Source organism: Harpia harpyja, chromosome 16, assembly GCF_026419915.1.
Source record: "Harpia harpyja isolate bHarHar1 chromosome 16, bHarHar1 primary haplotype, whole genome shotgun sequence".
In the NCBI taxonomy this organism is placed as follows: Eukaryota; Metazoa; Chordata; class Aves; order Accipitriformes; family Accipitridae; genus Harpia; species Harpia harpyja.
In genome coordinates, this window is record NC_068955.1 from 1,421,466 (window position 1) to 1,428,890 (window position 7,425).

Below are 7,425 nucleotides of genomic sequence, written 5' to 3' on the forward strand. Positions count from 1 at the left end.
TCTTCCTTTTGAAGCTAAGGTTTGGTCTTGCACCAAAAATTAAGTATGCTCTTGAAATCAACAGAACACTTAAGGGGAAGAAAAAAGAGCCACCTGCATAACTCCCACTGCCAGCCTGGTGGACTGCAAATTAAAATGCTATTTCTAATCATCCAGTTCAAATTTCATTAGGATAACAAAAAGCAGAACAATTCCTCTTTCTAGATCAAGTATCCAGTATATGTTTTCAGGAGATTAATGACACAAGTTAAACTAAAGCCTACAACTACACCTCCCAACCTCCTCAAGAAAAATTTTCCTGGACAACACTGCTAAAAACAAAAACAACAAAAAAACCCAAACCACAACTACTTTACCAAACTACAAACTACTTTAATACATGCCAAACATGCTTTGAGGAAAAAAAAAGTTCAGATTATTCTGCCATGGCAAGAGCAGCACTAGTTTGTCAATAGCAGTTCCAATTTCTCTCTAGTTTATATGCTTTTAAAATTAAGATTTTCCTTCAAGCATGTTTGGGTTTTCACACAATTAAACTAATCCCTAAAGAAGTTTAATATTGAGCTCCAGCCCTGGTTTCAGACAATTAGAAGCAGGTTCTATAGAATGGTTGAAAAACTATTTACAAGTTCTTCCAAAAGGACTGATTCTGCAGACTGCAGTGCTGAACAATCGTTTTCCAAATAATTTGAGCAGCTATAAACACCAATCAGTGACTTTAATTCTGACACTAGTTACTTGATAAAAAATATTTTATATATCTTTGAGCTTAAAAAGTCTTATGTTGTTACTCAGACAGTTTAGTGACAGGGAGCTCAAAGAAAACAAATCCAAGAAAAAGCGGATTAGAAATGTGGATGCTTTTGCTACAAAAGTCAGGCAGCTGGATTTTCTGTTAAACGTGGAAGAAAAACATCCACAATAAATAAAAAAAAAAAAAGGAAAACCTATTTCATCAGCTTTTTGCTTCCAAACCTACACAACCTGGGAACAGACAAGCAGAAAAATCAGATCTTTCTCAAAACTAATGGCTTCCTCACAGTGCAGCCCTACTATTTTGAGCAGTTTTTGAATGTGAACTGAACCCTTGTCAAAACTGTTGGGGGTCTGTGAATCCTTGTGCCTGTAGTTTCAGAACCCCCAAGAGAAGCAAGAAATGGTCCAATTTACTTTACATAAGAAAACTATTCACAAATCAGTTAACCAAAAGAATTCAAACTTGTGCATAATTGAAGTTATTGTGCTACTCCCCACGCGGCAATGGAAGAATAAACTGTGGCCTCCAGTGAAGTTTTCAACCCTCTCAGGTCACTGCAGTCTGGAAACCAGCAGACTCTGCACACCAGTATTTCCTTCATTAGAGTGACCACAATGCACTTGAAAAATGTGGAAGTTATGCTTCCAGAGAAACAGCAAGTAATGTAAAAAACAATTGAATCTGGGGCTCTTTGGAGTATCTTCTGAAATACCCAGTACAGTTACAGCCAAAACTGAATCTGCCCTAAAGGATTACTACTCTTCATACATTTAACCTATGAAAATACAAGCTCCAGCAACTTTAATTTATAAGCTGCAACAAGCAAAACCATTCACATATTTACTCTCGAGTCAGCACTTGATTTATCTTTACCTTAACTTGAATCTCCTTACGTCAGGGGAAAACAAAGAAAAGGATTTCCACAACTTGGTATAACATTAAAAGTTCTTAAAAAAAAAAAAACAAACAACACAACTCATAGGAGTTATTGCAAGCACAAGCCATCAGAACAGGCTATCCCCACACTCTGCTAGGCTACAAAACAGAGGTAAATGCTTGTCCACAGAAATCTCATACACAGGGATAAGCTTATTCGAACAGATAGTTTTCAATGCTGTGTTTACATACCTTATATAAGTCTCCCATCAATTATGTTTCTCAATACTGCTTTATTAGAAGTGATTGAGCTCTCACCTAAGTAAAAAAGGGAAAATCAAATTTAAACCAATCAAGATACCAGCAAATCATCACATTTTACAAGCATAGGAAAGTATTCTGATTTTAGCCATTCATCCCAGCACCGTTTCCCAGCTAAAAAAGGCTGCCGAAATTACTTAATCTAATTAGATAGCGCATATGCAGATCCTGAACTCAGGAAACCAATCTCATCCACAGCCCTATAGGAGCAAATGTAATAATTTACACAGATACATAGGGCCTGAAATAATCAGGTACACAACCCCCACAAGATATCACGTGTACAGCCCTCTGTTAAGGCACAAGTTAACATCATTAATACTGAGCCTAATTCCCTTGAGAACAGAATTTCAGCTTAAGGCCCCCCACACCATCACCTTTTGTGCTCTCAGAGCCGAGAAACCTATGAGGTTACTTGCCAAGCTTTCCTTTCTTCCTTTCACTCAACCAAAGGTAAAAGTGAAATGCAGGCAGCAGTGGGGAGGACATATGCTGGCTGGCGGTGCAAGCTACAGCACCCCTCGCATTACAGCAGGGGCTTTTTTGGGTTTTGTACAGCTACCTTACACTGTAAATCATGACAGGCTAAAAATGGCTGGATGATGAATTTGGAGATGAAATTATGAGCAGTCCATTCGCTCTTTTATCAAAGGAGTACTAGCTACGAGCAGGGCTTTGCAAAGAGGCCTCATTCTCCTACAAGTACAACGGGAGAAACATACAAACTATTTTCATATGTGACAGGAAAAAAGGGCACTGACAGAAAACTTCCTTGGGTAGGAAACGACTCCCCCCCGCCACCCGCCCAGGACCCAGCGCTCCAGTGTTCCCACAGCAAGGCTGGGTGTCATCTCTGTGTGCCTTTTTTTTTTTTTTTTTTTTTGGACGTGACAGCTTCCGGTTACCATGGAGTGAAACAGCGCAAACACAATTCTCAGCTGGCATGAAATGTAATCCCAGGATTTTACTATTCATAGCTCTGACATGATAAAGCTAAATTAAGCAGGAACTCCTAACTTTCTCAAACCTAATAGCAGTGATTTAGCCTCTGCTAATGCTCTATTTCACTGTGAAGAGAGGAAGGATATTTTCCTTTATGATAAGAGAGACTCCAGACCTACAAACCCAGCCTGTCATCCAGAAACAAAATGGCACCTACTTGTTCCCAGGCACCACTTCAGTGTGACTCCAGCAGGAACAGGGGAGACAAGATGAGCTTTTGTGCTAAATCTAACACCTTCTCCTCATCTTGGGACCCATTACAGAAACCCACAAAGCAGTTTTAAGCCATGCTCCCAGGCTCGCCCAGCAGCGAGTGTTTGCTGAACAACAGCCTACCAGTAGAGCAACGGGGTCAGCTCAAAGCACAAATAAGAGATATGCCAAGCACAAGGCAAGCCAGCACAATCCCAATGCTGACCGTTAGCCCTTTATACAGCCTGTACCTTGCACAAGCTCCACAGAGCCGGAACAGCTTTTGCAATTAACACCACTATTCCTCTCTCTTTCAATGCCCACGGCCTAAACTATATGGCTAAATATAAAGCAGGAATCCTGCCACGCAGAGCAACTCTCTGTACCATCATAATTCAGAGGAAACCATATGACCCAAGCCCACTTTATTGTACTGGCACATGCAGCCATTAAACACAGCTCAGTATATTATAAACTTTTCCTGATATGGAAAAAAAGTTCAAGAGCTACGCTGCTGCTTAAACAATTAACAAGTTCCGACAGGGCAAACCGTCATTTTGCAAAAACAAAGCCAAGTGAGCTACCAAAAAAAAAAAAAAAAATCAAGCTTAAATGGCACTATTCTTTTAGGGAGCTAGTGATACAGCTACAAAGGGAACACCACACTTTTACAATGAAGAGCATCCTCAGGCCTAACCAGTCCGGGTCAGTACTTCCTAGGCCTCTCAAAGCAAGATTTCTTTTACAGTAGAGAAAGTGGGAGCAGTGAGAAAAAAAAAGTGACATCTGCTGACTTGCTTGAACCGCCACCTATTTTACGTCCTGGTGTTTTATACATGTAATGTTTTTGTTTTCAAATAGCACCAACCGTGCTAGAAGGTGTCCACCAGCTCTTCTGCAGCATGCCGATCTCAAACGCCTCACCCGTGAACCCACAGGGCACAGGCCTGGCTTGACCCAAGTGACTATTTTCTCAAATAATTTACAAAGCTTCCTCGCTTAAACAAGCTGGAGAAACCAGCAGACAGCTAAATTGTATTATCATATCCCTAATAGCAGAACACCCCTTTAATTTACAATACACACAACAAAACTTCACTTTCATCGAAACAGAATTGGAAGTTAAGGTCAGGGGCACATGGCTGCTCTGAAATCCCAGCATACAGGGAAACCTCTTTCCAGACAGCACCCATTGAAGCACTAAGAGCAGAACTATGTCTTCCAGAGATACAGAGCTTGCAGAGAGACATGGAATTAGCAAGGAAGGAAAAAAGCAGGAAGACACCAGAGCATAACTCAGCAGAAATGCAGGCATGACTTCTGCAGACAAAGAACTACCCAGAGAACGTGGGCACGGATTCATCGCAACACGCACCTGCCACTGCCAACACACGGTCTGTACGGACACACTGCAGGGCAGCAACATCTGCCACAACTCTAATGCATTTACAGCAAGCACCTCAAAAAGAGACCACGTGGACGGTGCTATAGGTGCCTCCTTACCACGGCCAGGTTGTTTCTTTACAGTAAAATGGCAGGTAAAAGGTTTCACCTTTTGATCCCAGACAAAAAAGGATGAAAAAATGCGGGCATTCAAGTTAGCAGGTGGCAAGGCCTCCCGCACCCTTGCTGGCGATGGCACACTGCCGTACGCCTTCCTCCTTCCCAGGGGCAGGAGCCCCAGCTGAAGGGGAACGGTGCAACGCCACAGCTGTCAGTTCAGGCTCCAGAACTCTGCAAACCCCCTGGGCTGAGATTGTATAGTTTACAGATCACACACTCTCACGTGTATCAACACCAGTTTTGAAAAGACATCTCGGGACACTAAGGCCTGTCTGCTAGAGTACTGCCTCGGTAGCAGCAATTTTAACCAGCAATATCAGCTTCTTAAGGACTTCAGAGATAACTCTTAAAATTGACTTTTCATACATGCCCCTCCCTGTTCCTGCTGAAGTAGGAATAACTAATTCACAGCAGGGAGGATGTGAAACAAAAAATAAATAGCAGGATCCAAAGAAAATTTAGACATAATCACAAGGCCCTAGACTCTACAGAGGATCCTATGTCACAAAAACATACATTTTAGCTCTCTACAATAACCGCTTTATTTTATCCTCTTACCTGCTGTTCGATTGTGTAACTAATAATGCAGTTCACAGTCAGCCATTTCCTCACTCTGTGCTGGGCACCTGCAAACTGCCAGCGCAAGTATACAGAGGAACTACTAAACGCTCCAGGAGAAGGCATAGTTATGTCTAAATACTTATTTTTTCTGTCTCTACAATATACTCCCTTAAAGGCAATCTGAGAAGCTAAGCTTCAAAACATACCTTTTTCAATGAATGGAAGTCAGGTTATGCAATATGAACCCAAAGAACAGATCTCCTCTTCAGCCACAGCACTTCAGGGCAGCGTCCACACAAAAGGCACATTAAAAACACACCTAAAATGTCACATTGGCCTTACCAGAATCATTGACATAACGACCTGCCCTCGCTACTAGCGGGAAGGAATACTGCAAGAGTCCTTTGCAGAGAGTAATGGGATGATTTAATTGTCTGTGCTCTTAGGAAGGAGCATCCTGAAAACATCCATTTGCTGATGCGACCCTGCAGCCTCTCACACGCGTGCTCTGTGCTGACACTGCCGCAAGAGCAGCAGATAAAGTCTCCTTCCACCCATCAGCTGTAAGACAACCTATAACGTTTCCCAAATGGTTTTACATATTGTTTATTTCAATGAACAATGAAATCTGTTCTTACACCACAGCATCAGACACATCACGGTATACGTAAAAAACAAGAACAAGTACCCCACCTCTGACAAGTCCCAAGGAAACGCTGTTGCACCCACTCCACATCTATGGAGTCCTCACACACGCCAGCAAACAGAGGCGAACCTGCGCCTCCCAAGGCTGCTACACGGAGTACTGCTTATTCCAAACTTATCTCGTCACCTTTTGGCACATAAATGCACTCAAAAAGCCACTCAGGAGGCAATTACAGTGACAAATGCCTTGTGGAGACTTTGAAATACATTTATAGACCCCTCAAACACATTAATCTCCCCAAAACAACAACAGTTAGGGACACAAGCCCTCGTCAGCCTGGTGAAAATAAAGATACAGGGCTCACAGGTGGCTCTGTGCCACCACAAAGCCCATTCCGCCCCATCACCTGGGGTTCTACCAAACTTCACTTTTAAACAAGAAGACGCAGAGCGGCGAACGCGAGCGAACAAACCCACCCTTGCTGCACCGAGAAGCGCACGGCGCTGCGCGCCGCTGCGTGAGCCCTGCGAGAGCTACACACCCTTGGGGGTTCAACCCCAGCCCGCGGGGTCGCGGCTACGACCCGGACAAACCGCAACCCCTGCAAACTGCCGCTACCCCCCCCGGCCCCGACGGCCCGCCCTGGGAATACAGGCAGCCCCTCCCGTGCCGCAGCGAGCGTGCGGGGACCCCGCACACGGCCCGCCACCACGGCGAAGGGAGAAAACCTACGGGGACGGGCCCGAAGCGGGGCAGGAATCTCCGAGGACGGGGCCCGGAGGCCCGGGCGGAGAACGGGAATCTCCAGGAACGGGCTGGGCCGGGACAAGGAGGAGGAGGAGTCTCCGGGGTCGGGCCCCAGCGGGACAGGGGCAGCCTCCGGGGACAAGGCCCGGGGCGGGCGGGGGGGGCCGCGGGGCCGCGCCCGGCACGTGGCGGCGGCGGCGGGGGGGGGTGGGGGTTGGGTAGCGCCGCGCTGAGGCCCAGAGCGGGCGGGGAGAAGGCGGGCGGCCGCGGAGGAGCCTCGGAGCGAGACGGGAGAAAGGAAGGGGAAGAGATGAGCCCGGTAGCGGAGAGGAGGTAAGGGCCGGGCCCCGCCGCGGCGAGCCGGGCCTACTCGCACTCACCGGACCCCGCGCCGCCCGCGGCCTCCTCAGCAGCCAGGCGCCTCCGCCTCCCTCCTTCTCCTCCTCCTCACGCACTTCCGCTTCGCGCCCGCCCGCCGCCCGCCCGCGGGGACTGCCGGGAGCCGCAGTCCGGACCCCCCGCCGCGCTCATTGGCTGGCGGCGACGTGCGGACTACAACTCCCAGCGGGCACCGCGCGGGGGTATTACATCATTTCCGTCTCCTCCCCTTCCCGCCCCTGGCGCCACGGAGAGGGCGATGCTTCCGGCGGGGAGGGGTGGGGCTACGGGGTCTGGGCGGAAAATGGCGGCGGCGACCTTCGCTGGGCCGTGGCGCAGGCCGCCCTCCGTCCCTCCCCGGTGTGGGCCGAGCCTCCTCCCG

At 47.0% G+C, this 7,425-nt stretch overlaps 1 protein-coding gene across 4 annotated transcripts in view; it reads right to left on the minus strand.

Moving 5' to 3' along the window:
• THRAP3 (thyroid hormone receptor associated protein 3) overlaps window positions 1–7,139 on the minus strand; it is a 35,623-nt gene extending 28,484 nt beyond the window's left edge. For 3 of the 4 annotated variants that reach the window (XM_052812056.1, XM_052812055.1, XM_052812058.1), the window contains exons 1-2: window positions 7,046–7,132; window positions 1,886–1,951 (exon numbers count right to left, since the gene is read on the minus strand). The gene's annotated coding sequence lies outside the window, so the exon portion shown is untranslated. Of the gene's footprint in view, window positions 1–1,885; window positions 1,952–7,045 lie in introns of all 4 variants that reach the window. The other variant, XM_052812054.1, reaches the window with a different exon arrangement.
• Window positions 7,140–7,425: the final 286 nt, after the last annotated feature.